Source organism: Papaver somniferum, chromosome 11 (assembly GCF_003573695.1).
Source record: "Papaver somniferum cultivar HN1 chromosome 11, ASM357369v1, whole genome shotgun sequence".
Classification (NCBI taxonomy): Eukaryota; Viridiplantae; Streptophyta; class Magnoliopsida; order Ranunculales; family Papaveraceae; genus Papaver; species Papaver somniferum.
This window is the reverse complement of record NC_039368.1, coordinates 100,000,344-100,021,410: the sequence shown is the minus strand read 5'-3', so window position 1 is coordinate 100,021,410 and position 21,067 is coordinate 100,000,344. Positions and strand designations below refer to the sequence as shown.

The following is a 21,067-nucleotide window of genomic DNA, read 5'->3' as shown; positions in this document are numbered from 1 at the left end:
TTATTTTCATATTAGGGACTTTGAGGAAATTTGTGGGACAATTAGAATAAAATACCTTACTGACGAAGTCTTGAAACTTAAGATGTTTCCCTTTTCCTTGAGACATAAAGCCAAGACCTGGCTGAACAACCTACCATAATCCATTGAAACATGGCAGGAACTTATTGCTGCTATCTATATGAAATTCTATCCTAAGCATAAAACTGCGTCTGTTAGGCAGAAAATTAGTGCTAGTGTGCAACAAGAGGGAGAGTCTCTTTATAGGTTTTTAGAGAGATTCAATGATCTCATATCCCAGTGTCCTCACCATGGATTTGATAAGATGAAACTCGTAGAGATTATTTATGATGGTTTAGACTATTCAACCAAAGTCATGGTTGAGTCTATGTACGCTGGTGAGTTCACTAGTAAAAGTGTTGATGATGCTTTTACCTTCTTATGAGTTATCGCTGAAAAATACCAACAGTGGGAGTCTTGTGTTTAACCCCCCCAAAAGACTCTTGGTCAATAGAAGTATCACCAATGTGGTAGATACAAGCTTCGGGTCTGATGCTAAGTTTGCTGCTTTGTCTAGAAGGTTAGAAGCTTTGGAATTGAATCATCCTAAACATAGGTCTCTTGTTGAACCTGATGATAGGTTTAGAGCTTCTCAAGTGTCTAGTTGTGGAGTAGAAACCCAATAACTCGTTTTAGGAAGGTCAGGTTAGTGAAGAGCAATCCCATGTTGTCTATAACAATGCTAGGTTTGAGAACCATCCTAATTTTTCTTGGTCTAAGGGTCAGAATCAAGGAAAGTCTAGTAATTCTCAGCTTCCCCCAGGTTTGGTTATGCTAAGAACTCTTCAGGTCAACCCCAGTTTCAGAACGAGAAAAAGATCTCCACCTTAGAAGAAACCCTTACCATGTTAGCAAAGAACCATGAGATGTTATCAAAGAACCACTGTGGTTTTCAAGAAGAAACCAGACAGAATTTTAAGAATAATTTCCAGTCTCTTTCTAACTTAGAACTTCAAGTCGGCCAAATAGCTAAGTTTCTTAGTGAAAGAGAAGATGGAAGGTTCCCTAGTCAAACTAATCCTAACCTTAAAGGAGAGAAATCGTACAATCATGTGAATTCTATAACAACCCTTAGGAGTGGAAAGAAAGTTGAAAATAAGGTTGCAATGCCTGATAGTGAACATGTTGTAGTTCACCCTTCTGAGCCAGAAAATGAGGAGACTGATAGAGTCTCCAAAGAGACCAATGAGGGTCATGCTGAGCCCGTCTTTGTTCCCAGAGCCCCGTTCTGCCGGCTGCTAGTTCCAACTAAGAGGGAGTCCAACTTTAATGATATATTGGAGGTTTTTAAGCAGGTTACTATCAACCTCCCATTGTTAGATGCGATTAAGCAGATTCCCGCTTATGTCAAGTTTCTTAAGGATATGTGTACGCGAAAGCGAAAACTTAGTGTCCAGAAGAAAGCCTTCCTATCTAGTCATGTGAGTTATATTATTCAGAATACCACTACTCCTAAGTATAAAGACCCAGGTCCCCTACTATTTCTTACAAAATAGGTAAACACCGTGTCGAGAAAGCTTTGCTTGACTTAGGAGCCAGTGTGAACTTACTGCCATACCATGTGTACCTTAAGCTAGGACTTGGTGAGATGAAACCTACCCATATGACACTTCAGTTAGCTGATAGGTCCATTAAAATTTCTCGTGGTGTGATCGAGGACGTTCTTATTGAGGTCGACAAGTTTATTTATCCAGTGGATTTTGTTATCCTAGATACCCAACCTGTCCCTGACCCAGAGAACCAAATACCAATGATTTTAGGTCGCCCGTTTTTAGCTACATCCAATGCGATCATTGACTGTCGAAATGGTATTATGAATTTGTCTTTTGGTAATATGACTATTGAGCTGAACATTTTTAATATTAGTAAGCTACCCTCTGAACTAGATGACTCGAACATAGAAGAGGTGAAAATCATAGGAACATTAGTCGAGGAGTCATTACCAAACACTTTGTTAGAAGATCCATTAGAGAAATTCCTAGCCCACTTTGGGATTGATTTTGATGATGACGATGTGATTAATGAGGTGAATGCTTTGTTAGATTCAACCCCTTTGATAGACACTAGTAATGGCTGGAAATCTAAGTTCGAACCTCTACCCGTTTCTGAGTCTACCCTAGTTCCTTCGTTAGAAAAGCCTCCTAAGTTGGACCTTAAACCATTACCAGATTCCCTGAAGTATGTGTTTTTAGGCCCATATGAAATTTACCTGCGATTATAGCATCCGATTTGGATAGTGATCAGGAAAGTAGGCTAGTGACTGTCCTTCAGAATAACAAGGAAGCTTTAGGGTGGACCATAGCAGACATTAAGGGTATAAGTCTTACTGATTGTATGCATCAGATCTATTTAGAGAGTGACACCAAACCTTCTAGGGAGATACAACGTCGACTGAACCCTAACATGAAAGAAGTAGTTCGAACCGAGGTTCTTAAGCTGTTAGATGCAGGCATTATCTACCCCATTTCAGACAGTAAGTGGGTCAGCCTCGTTCAGGTTGTTCCCAAGAAATCCGGTATTACTGTAGTCCAGAATGATAACAATGAGTTAATCCCAACCCGGGTGACCACGGGTTGGCGTGTCTGTATTGACTATAGGAAATTGAACAAGGTCACTAGGAAGGACCACTTTCCCCTTCCCTTCATCGACCAAATGCTAGAGATATTAGCTGGACGTAGCCATTATTGCTTTTTAGATGGATACTGCGGTTATAATCAGGTTGTTATTGCCCCAGAAGACCAAGAAAATACCAATTTTACCTGTCCCTTTGGTACCTTTGCGTATAGACGCATGCCTTTCGGGCTATGTATGCCCTTGTGACCTTTCAACGTTGTATGCTGAGCATATTTTCTGACATGGTAGAACGGTTCTTAAAGGTCTTTATGGATGATTTTTCAGTGTTTGGTTCGTCTTTCGATGAGTGCTTGCATCATTTGTCATTAGTTTTGACTAGGTTTAAGGAAAAGAATTTAGTGCTTAATTGGGAGAAATGTCACTTCATGGTTAATTCAGGAATTGTTCTAGGGCATATAGTATCTTCAAAGGGTATAGAGGTAGAGAGAGCCAAAGTTGACCTTATTAAAACTTTACAGGTCCCAAAAACTGTAAGAGATATTAGGTCATTCTTAGGGCATGCAGGTTTTTATCGTCGATTCATTAAGGATTTTATCTTGATTTCTAGACCTCTTTGCAAGTTGCTTGCAAAAGACGTTAAGTTTGTCTTTGATGATGCTTGTTTAGAGGCTTTTGAGAAGCTTAAGAATTTACTCACTACCGCCTCCATAGTCCAGGCACCCAACTGGAACCTACCCTTTGAGATCATGTGTGATGCTTCAGATTATGCTACTGGTGTTGTGCTAGGTCAGCGAGAAAATAAGTTACTTCATGTGATTTACTATGCTACCAAAACTCTGAATGATGCCCAGTTGAACTATACCACTAGGAGAAGGAACTATTAGCTACTGTGTTTGCCTTAGACAAGTTTAGATCCTACCTCTTAGGTTCTAAGGTCATAATCTTTACTGATCATGCTGCTTTGAAGTGTCTTATTTCCAAGAAGGATACTAAACCTAGATTGATTAGATGGATCCTATTGTTGCAGGAATTTTCCTTAGACATTAGAGATAAAAAAGGTGCAGAAAATGTAGTAGCAGACCACTTGTCTAGGCTTGTTGTGGATACCCTTAATGATTCTCCTCCTGTTAGGGATAGTTTTCCTGATGAACAACTGTTCTTTGTTACCCAAGCACCTTGGTATGCGAATATAGTGAATTATCTTGTTACTGGTTGAATGCCCCAACCTCTACCTGACCACCTAGAACGATCTTGTTTACCCCAATGTTGGGGCATTCGTGCAACAATAAGATCGTACACATAAGGTAGCTACCCCATATCATCCACAGACTAGTGGTCAGGTAGAGGTTTCCAATACGGAGATAAAGCGTATATTAGAGAAAACAGTTAATCCTAATCGGAAAGACTGGTCGTATAGGCTTACTGATGCCTTATGGGCTTACCGTACTGCGTTTAAGACCCCCATTGGAATGTCGCCTTATCGACTTGTGTATGACAAGGCATGTCATTTACCTGTTGAGTTAGAACATAGAGCATATTGGGCTGTTAAGCAGCTAAATTTTTCACTTGACAAGGCAGGAGCCCATAGGAAACTCCAACTCAATGAGTTGGAAGAGATTCGTATAGATGCTTACGATAGTGCGAAGGAGTATAAGAACAAAATGAAACTTGTGCATGATATAAATATTTTAAGGAAGTCATTTTCTCCAGGTCAAAAAGTTCTTCTGTATGATACCCGCTTGCATCTTTTCACTAGGAAGTTACGTTCTCGGTGGACGGGTCCTTTTATTGTTCGCACTGTATTTCCTCATGGAGTTGTTGAGATCGAGACACCAGATGGTAGTAGTTCTTCGAAGGTTAACGGTCAGAGATTGAAACCCTTTTTAGAGCCCTTTCCTACAGGTGATGTTGAGGAGGTCCCTTTGGAGGACCATGTTTAACCTTGATTGACCATCGAGGCGATTGTATGTTGTATATTAGTTTTTGATTTCTCTCTTCACCCAGGTACTATCTTTCCGACCTATCTCTTTACTGATTCCTCATGTTACTTTTGTTTTTGGTATTGCTCTTTCACTAGAAACATTGAGGACAATGTTAGATTTAAGTTTGGGGTGGGGAAGAAACTTTTTGTTAGCTTTTAATTGCAATAAATAAACTCCAAATCCTAGAAATTTATTCTTATTAAGGTTGGCACTAACCAATCTAAGTGGATGGGAACATCTTGGTTGTAGTAGTTGAGGAACCAATCTGATTAGATGGAAACATATAAAGATTCTATTCATAAAAGCACATAGCTCAGGTGTTAGAATTAAAAAAAAAACATGGTAGTTTCGCCATAACTCGTTGAATCCTAATCCATTCTGTTTTTATTTCTTAAGTGATTTGGTGGGGTGATAAGCACGTATGTGCTACATTTTGTACCCATATTTATATTAGCTAAGACTCGATATTGTTTCTAATAATTCTATTTTAATGCTTTTGTAGAAAGTAGAAGTAAATCCAATTATCCAAAAATAAATGGCGAAATGTGAAACTAAAACAGTGCTTGCCACAAAAAAACCCAGCAAGGTTACCCGAGACACCAAAACGAGACAGAGAAGGGATGATACACAAGTGGGATGGTCTAATTGAAAACAAGGAGGTCAAGCACGTACACATGCTTTACCCTGAATCATGGTTTTGTGGGGCTCAGAAGAACAGTCGTGTGATTTTCAGCAAATTGCAAGCAGAAAACATTATAGTGGGTTACTATGCCATGTGTCGTCGCATATTTACACATCCAGTTTTGGGAAGTTGAAAAGGAATTAGCTGTTAAGTAAATCTTGTTAGGTGGTGGAATATTGGAACAAATAAATGGGTCCACGAGAATATCTTATTGGAGGGAGAAAAATGAATTAAAAATATTTTGCTTTCTCACCCGTGGGATTCTTTTTAAGTCTACCAAATATGCATGCAAGCAAAATAAAGAAGAATATATATGGGGAGATCACATTGATGACCACCATGCAAGTTTCAATTAAGGCTAATTAAGAGAATGACGACACACCTTTATTTGGTATATATTTTCTGTATTGTGAAGAAGAAAAAGGGGAGTTTTTGGTGACTGTTCTGGGAGGCCGGTTTTGGGAGGTCTCTCTTGCGAGAGGCCGAAACCAGAGAAGAGAAAATAGAGGCTCGGCTGCGGAAGTGAAAAGAAGGGTTTGCAATTCTTGTGATTTCATTTCCATTTTGATTTGCTAGTGATTCTCTTTGATTTGTTCATGGCTTTTGAGAAAGTCATGTCTAGCTAAATCCTTGTAACTAGGGTTTATGTTGAAACCACTTAGAGTATTAGGTTATTTTGATTTGAATAATATTTAGCAAAAGACTATTATGATTTGATTAGATTAATTCTTGAATAATATTTATTGATTAATCGAAATACAAGTTGTTGCTTCACCGGTTTTAAAATCTATGTGCGTAACCGATAGTTTTACAAATATGTTTGTCTTATTATTTGATGATCCATGCTTGGTTAATTTGTTTGATGGGTTATGCTTAGAAAAGCCAAATAAAATTTGTGAACTTATATTTAGTTTCGTGTAATTTTCTCGCTAACGCAATTTGATGGTGCGTACTTTGGTTTAGTCTTTTGATGTACCATGCTTAGGCCGTCCCAGCGATATTTGCGACTCTAATACTTATAATAGGTGATGCCGATAGAACGAACAATAGAAAAATATTCATGGATTATGTTTCATTTCAGTAATTGAATAGAAGTTGTGGTGGATACTATAAACCCTTGGTACCGACTCTCCCATTGAATTTCTTTTATTACTTTAGTTTAATTTTATTATTTCATTTTACATTTCTCAATTATAAAAATCTCAAAAAAAACATTATTTCTGATTATTAGAGATATTGATTACAGTATTTCCACCGCTCCTCGTGGGAATGACCCGTACTTGACTCTGTCTACTAGTTAGACACCGTGCGATTGCGGTTATCATATAGGGTTTCCCGAAATCCTAACAATTTTTGGCGCCGTTGCCGGGGAGCGGCTGAGGAATATTGTGATTAGTATTTTTGATTTTGTAAATAGTTAGGTTTTTTATTTTTATTTTTTTTATTTTTGTACAATATTTTTATTTTAGGATTTCTTTTTCCTTTTGACTTGTTTTCTTTCTTAGAATTTTGTTTCAGGTACCTTTTTGAGGATGATGACTTTTTCTCAAGAGACGTCACCTAATATGACATTGGCGGAATATAAGCGTAGAAATTCAAATTATCAGGCAACCTCATCTGAGATGACGCTTGGTGAATATCTGCATAGGAAACATTATGGAGTTTTTTCTCCACATGTAGTAAGTGAAGAATCGCCTTTAACGATATATGAGAAGTATTACAAGCATACACCGCTCAGTTTGGAGCAATGGTTGAGAATTATGGCATGCCAATAATTATATGCAGATGATGATTTAGAGGAACCTTTTATACAGAGGATACTATTGTTGAGTCTAACGACTTAGAGATAGTAGACATTCATAATGAGGTACCTTCTAGTCATTTGAATAGTGAGATTCCTATAAATCACTTAGTCGATGAGTCGATTATTCATGATATTGTTGCTCCATTGAGCTCATGTGTTGCTGACCCATCTTATGATCTTCTAATTGCTGATATGAATATTAAACAGGTTGATACTGATATTTCTTATTTTGAACCAATCTCAGTTTGTTTAGACCATTTTGCAGACTTCGAAGACCCCATGCTTATTGACATTGTCAATGCATTGCGGTCTGCAATAAATAATATAGGCAACTCAGCAAAGGAAGCTATTTCCTCGGATTTAGAACCAGATTTAGAGTGTACAACGATTGTTGAATTCTCTAAACAATCTTTACTCATTATCCGTGATTTAGATTTACTTCAGATAACCACATACGATGAGGAAGTTTCAAATTGTTTTCCGAATAAGACTGAATTCAGTTTCCGCTCTCTGGGTACTAATCAATATTATTGTTGCAGGGTCATCTTTTCAATTAACCTGATTTGTTGGATTGATCCCCAACTTTTCAGACTGTATATATATATGCTTTACAGCTTAATTTGGTGTATCATCATCTTGTTCGAGAGAGGAGATACACAAAGATTATGCTTTATGGGAGTCAACCCAAACGATTTCGCTTCATGGGAGTCAACCCATCAGATTTGTTTTATTTCCTCTATCTTTTATTTGTTTGCTTGAATTTCCCATCTTAATTTCTATATTGGATGACTCAATTACATTGAGGACAATGTAATGTTTAAGTGTAGGGGAGGGCATTTTCGTTAGGCTTAAAAAAAAAAAAAATTATGACCAGCTGTTTAGCGGGTCTACATAAAAAAAATTTATTTTTAGAGTATTTTCTATGACGAGTTGTTTAGCAGGTCTTTCTGTCTAGATGTTTAGCAGACATCTCTTGATCTTGTTGTTTAGCGGATCTGTCTAGCTGTTTAGCAGACATCTCTCGATCTTGTTGTTTAGCGAATCTGTCTCGCTGTTTAGCAAACATCTCTCGGTCTTGCTGTTTAGTAAATACACTCTTCATAATCAGCTGTGTAGCGGATATAATTTTCTTTGTTTTGCTCGAGGACTAGCAAAATATAAGTGTGGGGTGTTGATAAGCACGTATGTGCTACATTTTGTACCCATATTTATATTAGCTAGGACTAGATATTGTTGCTAATAATAATATTTTAATGCTTTTGTAGAAAGTAGAAGTAAATCCAATCATCCAAAAATAAATGGCGAAATGTGAAACTAAAACAGTGCTTGCCACAAAAAAACCCAGCAAGGTTACCCGATACACCAAAACGAGACAGAGAAGGGATTATACACAAGTGGGATGGTCTAATTGAAAACAAGGAGGTCAAGCACGTACACATGCTTTCCTATGAATCATGGTTTTGTGGGGCTCAGAAGAACAGTCGTGTGATTTTCAGCAAATTGCAAGCAGAAAACATTATAGTGGGTTACTATGCCATGTGTCGTCGCATATTTACACATCCAGTTTTGGGAAGTTGAAAAGGCAATAGCTGTTAAGGAAATCTTGTTAGGTGGTGGAATATTGGAACAAATAAATGGGTCCACATGAATAACTTACTGGAGGGAGAAAAATGAATTAAAAAGATTTTGCTTTCTCACCCGTTGGATTCTTTTTAAGTCTACCAAATATGCATGCAAGCAAAATGAAGAAGAATATATATGGGAGATCACATTGATGACTACCATGCAAGTTTCAATTAAGGCTAATTAAGAGAATTACGACACACCTTTATTTGGTATATATTTTCTGTATTGTGAAGAATAAAAATGGGAGTTTCTGGTGACTGTTCTGGGAGGCCGGTTTTGGGAGATCTCTCTTGCGAGAGGCCGAAACCAGAGAAGAGAAAATAGAGGCGTGGCTGCGGAAGTGAAAAGAAGGGTTTGCAATTCTTGTGATTTTATTTCCATTTTGATTTGCTAGTGATTCTCTTTGATTTGTTTATGGCTTTTGAGAAAGTCATGTCTAGCTAAATCCTTGTAACTAGGGTTTATGTTGAAACCACTTAGAGTATTAGGCTATTTTGATTTGAATAATATTTAGCAAAAGACTATTATGATTTGATTAGATTAATTCTTGAATAATATTTATTGATTAATCGAAATACAAGTTGTTGCTTCACCGGTTTTAAAATCTATGTGCGTAATCGATAGTTTTATAAATATGTTTGTCTTATTATTTGATGATCCATGCTTGGTTAATTTCTTTGATGGGCTATGCTTAGAAAAGCCAAATAAAATTTGTGAACTTATATTTAGTTTCGTGTAATTTTCTCGCTAACGCAATTTGATGGTGCATGCTTTGGTTTAGTCTTTTGATGTACCATGCTTAGGGTGTCCCAGCGATATTTGCGACTCTAATACTTATAATAGGTGATGTCGATAGAACGAACAATAGACAAATATTCATGGATTATGTTTCATTTCAGTAATTGAATAGAAGTTGTGGTGGATACTATAAACTTTTGGTACCGACTCTCCCATTGAATTTCTTTTATTACTTTAGTTTAATTTTATTATTTCATTTTACATTTCTAAAAATCTAAAAAAAAATATTATTTCTGATTATTAGAGATATTGACTACAGTATTTCCACCGCTCCTCGTGGGAACGACCCGTACTTGCCTCTGTCTACTAGTTAGACACCGTGCGATTGCGGTTATCATATAGGGTTTCCCGAAATCTTAACATGGGGCACACGACTCAAGTTGTTACCTTTTCTAGGTGAAATAGGGTGATTGAGATACCAAAAAAAAAGTTTGAAACCAGACCATCGGACCAACCGGAATAAATTCAATAAAGTGGACCACTGGTGCCCTTGTATATGCCAGTTGTGTTGACCTAGAGGTAGGTTTATCGATCACTGGTCCCCTTGTATATGCCAGTTCTGTTGATATTAGTCAGACTGGTATCTCAGTCCATTAGGATAGGTTCATCTTGGCAGAGGCCTTCAGAAAGATATGGGAAACACCGTTCACTTTGAACCATCTATTTTTCTCTTTATCCATCTTCTTAATCTTTCCATGTGATTGGTTGACTCCGGTTATGATGTCTAGAAACTATCTGAGTAGAGATCTGTCACTTATATATGAATTTTAGTATGTTAAGTGCAAACTCGTGTACAACAATTGGAATTTCGCATCAGGGTACTTCCTCCTATAGTCAATGATTGTATGCCAACCAAGGAGATTCTTTAGTGCCTTCCAAGGTTCTGCGTAGATAGCTAGGGTCTGGAGTAAAGGTTTTGTGGGTACACCTCTGGTAAACCCTGCGGAGACAACACTCCGCCGCTAGGGCCACCTAGCGGTTTAACGGCTTGCTGCACATGCTAAGTGTAGTCATTTTATATTAGATTTGCTCGACGACTAGCAAATAATTAGTTTGGGGGTATTTGATAGACACATTTTTGTGTCTGAATTGTCCTCAGTGTCTCTATTGCTAGTGCTTGATTTTGTACTTATTATGATTTTTTATGTTTGTGTAGGTGTTTTTGGAGAAATACACTTGTGTGGAAAAAGTTGCTCAAAAAGTGCTATTTGGACCCCCGGAGGACATTTGCTATACGAACCCTAGATTTGGATAAGGGGCACCCAAGGCTATGCGTAGCCCAAATTAATCCACAACACCCAATTACTAAGGGGCATACTACCTGCTATTGGCACTCCCAGAGCGCCACCTGCTATTTTCAACCCTGCTTTGGTTAGGGGGACACCATCTTCATCATTTCAAAAAATCGTTTTGGCGGGAAAAGCTCACAGGCTGTAGCAGATTTTGGACGGGAATCAAAAAGACTAAATGGCTGAAACTCTTTGGGATGGCGTGATTGGGCTTATCAGACTTTGTAAAGGCCTTTGGTTCGATCCAGTTTGGATGGATATTCCTCGAGAAGAAAACAGGGTAACACGTTCAGGCGAGAAGTTTTCACGAGATTTCTTGTTGTTTTGGAAAGATTATATGTGTCTGAGGCGTGTTGAATCAATCTTACAGCGTGTACGATCATGTTTGGAGTGTTATTACATCATTTTAGCGCGTGAAATGTTAATTCAGGAAAGAAAATATTTTCTTTACTGCCTGAAGTAATAAGAGATTATTCAGAGTAATGAGGAGATATTCGAAGGCCTGTGTAGTATATAGAGTGTTGGAGTATCAGAAAAGGGTTACGGAGAGTTTGGGGAGATTATAGAGCATCACAGAGTCGAAAAAATCAAGCATCAGGAATACTTTTCTGCTGCTGCTCATCTGAAGAACGCGAAGAACAGACCATCAATGACAGTCGTTTTGAACAGTGGAAACGACACACAGCTGAGGGTCGAGAACCATTGACAGTACTCTTCTATTGTTCTTTTCAGTTTGTAACACTTATAACTATTGCAAACCCGGTTTTTAATAGTTTTTCTCCATTTCATATTTGTACACACCCTTTGAGCAATAAAAATGAATCTTGAGTGTGTTTCCAACATGATGATGAGCTAATTCTCCCACAACCAAGGCAATGAGGAAGCTATTCACGCATGAATAATGGGTAACTATTTCATTTTCTCTAATTTTTAATTATAATTCACTCAATCACTGCTGTTGCAGAGTTTTTTTAAATGTTTACATAATTTTCTTAATTACTTGTGATTCAATTTGATAGATTATACTTTGTTTAATCAATTGATAGTCTATGCTTGGGAAATACAATTAATATTTGAGAATATGTTTGATTAATTGTGAATTAAGAAATAAGGGACTTAAAAGATAACTATAGTTTTGGATTATTTTCCATAATTTATTCATTTGTGATAGTAGAATCAGTGTCTTGGTTATTCCTAATAATCTTGAATTAAGTTTTGTTTGTTTTTAAATTTCATTAAATATAAAATCTTTGCTTTCACAAGTCTCAACGAACTTTTTACTACAACTCAATTTGAAATCATGTTGTTGGTCATGTAGGCTATGTAGATGCGTAAATACGTCCCCGACGGACTTATGACCCAAAGCGGAGATATACATATCTCCTGTAAGCACGACTCACCCTATTTGAGATCAATGACTGATTCCTAGTACATCAACGCGAGATACACTGGTCATGTCTGCTCTAGGATCTGACCGACTTACTGACGTTTCCGAATAACTCCTATGGCATCCCCGTGAGATACGATGGTTATTCTACCTCTGGGCCCTTTCGACAAACTCCTAGAACATCCTTTCGAGATACACTAGTCTTGTTGGCTCATCATACGAACACACAGTTGATTCCTAGCACATGTCTGCAAGATATGCTGGTCAAAGACAAGTGAGCTAAAGTCTCGCAGATACATTAATCGGGAGTGCAAATCCTTTTCTCTCTCTCCAGGACGAGTCCCAGCTGACCACAGAGAGATTCAGATCCATTAAGAAAATCTTCATAGAGATTCAAATCTCTCTGCAAAATCTCGGAGAGATTCAAATCTCTCTGCAAAATCTCGGAGAGATTCAAATCTCTCGGGAAATCTCCAATAAGGCTGAATATTCCCCATGGTAGGCACGATCCTCACGTAGGAATAAAGTCTCCTCTCCACACAAATTCTGAGGCATCTCATGCTTTTTCACGTGACTCATCCTAGTCATTATTACAAATCAGAGAATATCTCTCTATCTCGGCCAACTCGGCTAAAGAGAATATTTCTCTCTCTCAACATGTCATCACGAAGGCTGACTCAGCTTGACACAAATGGGGATAACAATTAGGGTTTTGGTCTGGCGGTCTACGACACGTGTGAGAAATACCCGACTTATTTCTCACCGCAGAAGAGAGTAAAGGCGGTGGATTAATGAGATAAACTCAACCTAGTTTATCTCTATCTATTTCTAAAGAGAGGAGAATTGTTTCGCACCATACGGAAAGCAATCCTTATCTTCACCGACCTGAGATTAGAGAATTCAGATATAAATAGGTCTTCTATTTTTCCAAGCTACGATCATCTTTCTCATAACCTCTCAGAACAATTTTTCTTCAAACCTTACAATTCTCTGATCTACCTCTTCATCTGCTTCCCTCCCTAAGACCATCCATAAATCCCTTACATGTGATTGAAGCAGCCTTTGAACGGACATTGTGCATGGTTTAGGCAAAGACTGTTCATGCTCAACCTCCCGTAACTTACTTTCAGAAACCCTAGAATTCCACTTCTAGCCTCTCTCATATTTTAGGTAACTACAACATCAAATGACTGTCTCACACAAATCATGTAAGATGTTACAAGGCAATTTTCACATGATCATCTTTTGACTTTCGTCAAGAATATAAGATGAACTTGGTTAAGGCGAAAGCTTACCAACACATATTTCGAGAAACATGTAAGCGAGTTAAACTCAGCCCGAAATATCAAATGTGTATAATTGAAGTCTATATAGCTATACGACTTTTGTCTCAAATAGGAGATAAAGTAGATAGACTTTTGAGTGATAGATGAGTTCAAGTCTCCACATACCTTTTGTTGATGAAGTTCCACAAGCTCCTCTTAGTAGTTCTTCATCTTCAATCGATGAATGCCGTGAAGTCTAATGCTCAACTACACTTATTATCGTAATCCAAGACTTAGCTATAAGTAGACTAGAAATCAATACTTATAGTTTTGGCAACTAAACTTGACAAACAAGCTTGAGATAGCAACGGTTGCGAGTTCGACTGAGCAGTGCTCGAACAACGAGAATTCCCGATATTAGATTTATCTACTAAAAGTTGTTTTAAGCTACATATGGGAGGTGAAGTTTCCCATTCTACAATTGAGTTTAAGGGTCTAACAAAATTGGCTAAGATATCCGTAACTTGGTTTCCTAATCTAGGAACAAAATGATATCTCAAAAACATTATTGCAAATATTAGCTATTCTGTTTGCCTCATTGAGACACGCTTTGGCACGCCAAGAAATGTGTGAGCTACGACCATGAAAGAAGTTTAAAATACTCTCACACCCCTTTTATACTGAAATTTTGCAGTTGCTTCTCTTTGTCCCAAATTGCTGCCTGCAACACTCCTACAACCTTTGCCTCTTGTGGGTATGAGCTTACTGATTTCCCTGCTCATCCTCCTTCACAGTTTCCTGCATCATTCCTTAAAATTAGAGCATAATTGGCTGGTACTAACTCTGAAATCCATGTTGCATCAACAATGATTTTTTGTGTATCTTTACTTGGAGCCTTCCATGTAGGAGTTTTTTTCTTCTGTTGTACCAGTTTAGGCTTATTAGTTTTTTTTTTCTTGTAGTCCAAAAATCAATGTGTCTCTGAATTTCCACAACTAGGTTAATAACAGGTTTAGATTTATCTTCAAAAACCCTATCACATCTTTCTTCCCATATAAACCACATTTTAGTGAGAAGTAATTCAACAAATATATCTATTCTAGGATTAGCAGACCATTCTTTACATAGATTCAAAATTGTTTTTGAGTTATCCAATGATAAGGAGACAAGGTTAGGAGATGAGTTCCAAACTTCTTTAGCATAAGGACAGTGAAAAACAAGATGTTCAGTTGTTTCAAGTTCTATTTTACACATAGTACAATTAGGGACTACATCTTTTATCTTTCCAAAAAGTTTAACATTAGTAGGTAATGCGTTTTGTAAGCATTTCCATAAAAAGAGCTTGATTCTCTTCGAAATATTTAGACTCCATAAAGATTTCTAGAATGACTCTGACATAGATAAGTTAACATTGTCGAGTCCGTTTTCGTTCAATTTATCGTACATTGATTTAACTTTGAAGTCTCCTGATCTAGTTAATGTCCAACGAATTTTCTATTTCCTAAGAGTTTGGTCTAGTTGGTTTGTAAGTGGCCGCATCCGATCCATAATTTATTCACAAAATTGGTTAAAAAGACCAAAATCAACAATTCTTAGGTGAAATATACTTGTACATTTTGATACTGTTCAAATGGACGGGAATCACAAATATACTGTTGTATTAACCATTTTGGGCAATCTTCCCAGAAAAAAGTAAATAGAAAAAGTATTTTTGACCATAGTACCCTTATCGTTTATAAACAAATTTTTTTCCGAAATGTTTCCTCCCATTTATTTCAACAAAGACGATTCATACCGAAGGTGAAAGTTCTCTTTCAAATCTGGGAGATCAATCATGCTGATGAACTTCTTTGAAATCGATTTCCAAATTCTTTCTCTATATCTTTGGGTTTAGTATTCTCCATTATTGATCTGGTTTTGATTTTTTACAGTTAACTCTAGTTGTTTTGTTGATGATAGTGATGAGGCTGCAAAAGATGCAATGCTATAAAGTTACAAGACTACTGCTAGTGGGTTTTCTGCAAAGCTTACTCCTAAACAGGTCACACGAATCACATGTACTTCCTCTTTTTCACTCTAATTGCTTGCTGCAATTCTGTTATGAGTTTGATGATGATCAATTTGGTAGTTTGAAGATGAATGGAATTGATTATCACTGAATATGTTAGTAATTTTGGATGTTTGTGTTAGAACTGAATTGAAATAATTATGGGGAAGGTGTTGTGTTGGGCATAGAAATCAACAATGAAGTTATCTCCTCATTGCTTGAGTAACACCCTACAGGTGTTTGAGAAAATTCCTAAATTAACAGGGAAACTGTAGTTGAGTGCACCATCTGTTGCGGATAATTGTGTTTGTGGTGTTTTAACCACTGACAAGTATTAGAATTTGGGTTTACAGAATGTATTGTGGCAGCAAGATAGGTCGAGTATGTGAGGTTTTGGTCGAGTTTGAGAAGAAAAACAACATGAACAGTTGCAGCTTCTCGACTGCACCATAACCATGGTTCAACGGTCGTGTTTGAAGTGTATTTGGCAGGCACGAGGGGCTTGTTTTGAAGTTAATATTGGAAAGTTGTACAGAAGTTGTAGGCGTTGGCATACAAATCAGTTTCCATGTGATCGCGTTATTGTCTGTATGGATTAAATGAACCTCAATGTTTATGAGTACATTCATCTGTATTTCAGTATTGCAACTAGTATTTGTTTTGACACATTCAAAGAAATGTATCTTAATAACTTTTGTTGGTTGTTTAATTGTAGATTTCTTTCAATTTTTCAGGTAAAAACTTGTATTAATTCAGGATATAACAAAGATTAGACTTGGATGAAACCAGTTTCATCCCGTATATTCTGAAACAATAGATTTTTTTGGCCAAGGTGAAACTGATTTCATCCTGCATATTCTGAAGAAAAAAAGTGCACAAACTCACAGGAATACTTTTTTGCCAGGATGAAACCAATTTCATCATGTATATTTTGCAAAAAAATATATTTTCTGCTAGAATGTATCTGTTTTCATCCTGCATATTTTGAGATAAGATCATCTGAAATTACTGACAACTTGAAGTATAGGCTAGTTTAAGTAAACCATTTTTCATATTTATTTGACTTGCAATTAAGATACATGGGCATTCATATATCTATGCAAAGAAAGGTTTAGAATAAGAAAAACTTAAGTTTAAACTACATCAATATGTTTTTGTAGCGACCCATTTGCTAAATAACTTAATGACATCAACGATTTTAGTTATCGCTCAACTTCCGGCAACAAACTTCATTGATTTCCCTTTTCCTCAAAATTTTATACATCCATTTTGCTATCCACGTTCACGTCATGCATATTGCTTCTACATGATTCACCATCCACGTTCATTTCATGCCTATTCTTGGCTCTTAATTCAGCAATCCTCTTAATATTGCTTCCTGCAACAATTTATATAGAAAAAAGTGAGGTCCTTTTTTAAATCTATATGAAAACCAGTTACAACCTATATTAAATCTAGATGGAATTGATGAGTGCTAAAAAGTGCATATTTCTATATATTTTTCTTGGCATTTAACTCATCTTTTGTGCATTAATTCTACATTTTATCCCATATTCTGTATTTTCGTTGTTTTCAAGAATAAATATTTTTCTTAATTAATTTTGCATTTTTAGGTACTAAATAAAGCCTGGTTATCTCACGGAGCGAAAAGAGCAAAGGAACGACAAAGACTCTCTCTAGGAGGAAGCGAAGAATGATGTTTGCAAGAGCCGGATCAACTAGAAGTGGGCTTGAAGAGGAAGAATTGTTCTTAAAGAAGATATGGGCTTGGCATACTGATAGACGCATTTATGTGTCTATTATAGCTCATTTGTATATATTGTTAGTACTCGATATTGTACTTATTTGGTTATTTTATGTATTTGTAGGTGTTTTTGGAAAATAATCTCTTGCGGCGAATTTGGCTAAAAATGTGGCATTTGGACCTCCGTTGATAACGTACCGGAAGCGCCTCAGAAGTGTACCGGAAGTATCCCAGAAATACCCCGGAGGAACCCCGAAAAAAGTGCGAAAAATGCCCCAGAGGACACTTGCTATACGGACCCTTGATTTTGGATAAGGGGTAACCTAATTACTAAGGGGTGACCCATTTCCAGGCATCTGCTAAAGGGAGACCAGCCACAGATAAGGGGAGGTCAACTTCTCAAATTCAAAAGAAAATTTTGGCGGGAAATGAAATGCTTCACGAGCAGCAAACAGGGTTGGAATTTTGGGGCCCTTTGGGACAGATTCGATCACCAAATTCGCTTGGGCTGGATGTTAATGAACTAAACAGAGTTGGTACATGCGTTTTTATCAATCGAAATGGGCTGGATAATCCGGGCTGGATAAACAGAGTTGGTACAGATATACGTATCTTCCCGATATGTACAGAGAATGGGTAAAGGATTCAGGGAGAGTTTCACGCTAGTTAGACTTTTATTTGGTCCTGTTGTAGTCTTGATAAGAGTTTGGTGGCAAATATATAGCTAACAAACGCGTACAGGGAGATCAGGGAGAGATTTTTTCTCAACAGCGCAGAGAAGAGAGAAAAAGAAGAAGTCGGATTCACTCGAGATTTTTGGGGGTTTGGTAGCTATATAAGTGTTGGTTCGAGTCATAAGAAGGGGTGAAAACCATCAGGAGAGATTGGGGGAGCAAAAGAAAGACCAGGAGAGGCGTGAGAAAAACTTTCAGAGAAAATATTTTCTGCTGCTGCACAGTTGAAGAAGACGAAGAACAGACGCTTCTGAACCGTCGTTTTTCAATAGTCATAGCAACTGTCGTTGTTTTACAGCAGTTAGTGCTACTATCGTTGTTTTTAAGACCCTTCCACTTTGTAACAGTGACGCTGTAACATTTATACAGCGTTGCAAACTTCTTTTTACACCATTTTCATCAATAAAAACACATTATTAAGCCATGGATACATCTTATGATCATGTTTTTGGGATGAGGAGCTAAACCCCATTAGCCAAGGCGACGGAGGAAGCCATTGTTCCACATTAATTGGTATAATTCTAATTTTACTATTTATTTGCAATATTATTATTATTTGATTATTTGCATGGGATTGAATTGAAATATTAGTTCTTATTGAATAGTTGTGAATTAATTTGATGAAGCATGCTGGGTTTTAAATACTTTTGATGTTTTATACTCGTTGATTACAACTATTACTTCAAGAATATATTTGAGGCAAATATTAGAATTATTTTTAAAGATAGAATTGCATGATTTTTATTTAGAGTTTATCAATTAATGGATCAATGGTGGAATCCTAGTCTTGGTATTTTTCTCCAAAAGTTTGAACTATTTTATTTATTTGCATGTTTAATTTAAATCTATAAAAATTGTTTTCTTCACAAGTCTGAAAAGACCCAGTTTTTACCACTACTACAATCACTATTTGAAAACCATCAAATTTTTGGCGCCGCCGACGCGGACCTGTGTTTAGTTAGCATTTTTTTTAGATTTTTATTATTTTTGTTCTTCTTTACGTTTTTGGTTTTTTTTTGTTTCCTTGCAGATTTTTGAAAGTTGGAGCGAAAGACAATTTTGCCAAAGCTTGTGGTGATTTACTTAAAGTTTGGGAGCGAAAAGCAAAGCTAAAGGAGCGAAAGAAGAAGAATTTTTTATTTATTTGATAAAAAGAGAGAAAAAAAAAGAGAGACATTTTTTTTGTAATTTTTTTTTATTTATGGACTTTGGACATTAATTTTGGGACATTTTATTTTTATTTTTAACCCTACGGAAGGGTACCCTTAAATATAAACTGTTTGCAGGGAAGGACGACGATTACATATCGTCTCGGCCCCTCGGGTTCGCACACGGCATAGGAGTCGTGGCCCGAGTCGACTTCAGCGGTTCTCCCCGTCTGGTACGGGAGGTAAAATTCTAAACACCGAATCTCCTGCAAGCGGGTTACTGGACTCCTTAAGGTGAATATATTTGAGGACTTGAATATGGACTGTTTTTAATTCCTAGTAAAGGGCAAGGACTGGACCATATAAGATAAGGGTTCGGATTTCATCACCGCTCCCTTCTTGCCCGCCTTAGGAAAACGAAACCTAAAGCGAACCTAAGCCTAAAATTTGGACTAGAAAGAGACCTATAGGGTATCGAGCTTAACAGGACAATCATTCGAAAAATATTGGTTACTCTTTTAAGCACACCTCGAAGTTCTTGACGGTTTCTGCGAGTTGAATGCGTGACTGCGCCGCATTGGATCGGTGAGGTTTTGGGTATCAAAGCTCCACTGAGCTTCCCTCGCCTCGATTCAACTTGCTTTAACTCGGATTGATTCCAGAGGGGTTTGCTCAAATTGTAACGAATTCCCTTTCGAAGGATTAGAAGCTGGTCTAGAAACAATCTAAGTGGAGCCATCATGCTTGTTGTTTGCTAGAAATCTTTAGGTTTGCTGTGGTAAAGTCGAGTCAGCCTGCTGTGTGATTGCTAGAACCTTCCTGTTAGGATTTTTTTTCTTTTTGAATTCTTTTTAGTGTATGCCCGATTTTGTTAATAGGGCTTGGAAAAGAGATACTCTAGGTCGATTGATTAGCGAAAAACCTAGTAGTTCTTCTGATTTAAGCAGGGAGCTCGAAGACTCTTCTTTGAGAGCCCTGTTTTTGGAAACTTCAGTTTTGAGAATTTATCTCGAGTGAAAAAGTACCCCTAGTACTCTGTTGTGCCAACGATGGCAACTTTGAAAGATTACATGTTCCCAACTAGGACCAACCGAGCTTCATGCATTAAATTGCCAGCCACTACGGCTAATTTCGAGATAAAACCTAGTATTCTTCAGATGATCCCTATATTCTTAGGAAAAGATGATGAGAACCCTTATTTTCATATTAGGGACTTTGAGGAAATCTGTGGGACAATTAGAATAAAAGACCTTACTGATGAAGTCTTGAAACTTAAATGTTTCCCTTTTCCTTGAGAGATAAAGCCAAGACCTGGCTTAACAACCTACCGTCTGAATCCATAGAAACATGGCAGGAACTTATCGCTGCCTTCTATATGAAATTCTACCCTAAGCATAAAACTGCAGCTGTTAGGCAGAAAATTAGTGCTAGTGTGCAACAAGAGGGAGAGTCTCTTTATAGGTTTTTAGAGCGATTCAATGATCTCCTATCTCAGTGTCCTCACCATGGATTTGATAATATGAAACTTGTACAGATTATTTATGATGGTTTAGACTATTCGACCAAAGCCATGGTTGAGTCTATGTGCGCTGGTGAGTTCACTAGTAAAAATGCTGATGATGCTTTTACCTTCTTAGGAGCTATCGCTGAAAAATCCCAACAGTGGGAATCTTGTGTTGAACCCCCTAAAAGACTCTTGGTCAATAGAAGTAGCACCAATGGTAGATACGAGTTTTGGTCAGATGCTAAGTTTGCTGCTTTATCCAGAAGGTTAGAAGCTTTGAAATGGGTCAGTCTAAAAATAGGTCCCTTGTTGAACCTAATAGAGCCTCTCAAGTCTCTAGTTGTGGAATAGAGCCCGATAATTCATTTTGGGAAGGTCAGGTTAGTGAAGAGCAAGCCCATGCTGTCTATAACAACTCTAGGTTTG

At 37.3% G+C, this 21,067-nt stretch overlaps 1 pseudogene; it reads left to right on the top strand.

Moving 5' to 3' along the window:
- Positions 1 to 6,917: 6,917 nt before the first annotated feature.
- The window catches only part of LOC113324821, a 149,875-nt pseudogene continuing 135,725 nt past the window's right edge, over positions 6,918 to 21,067 (top strand).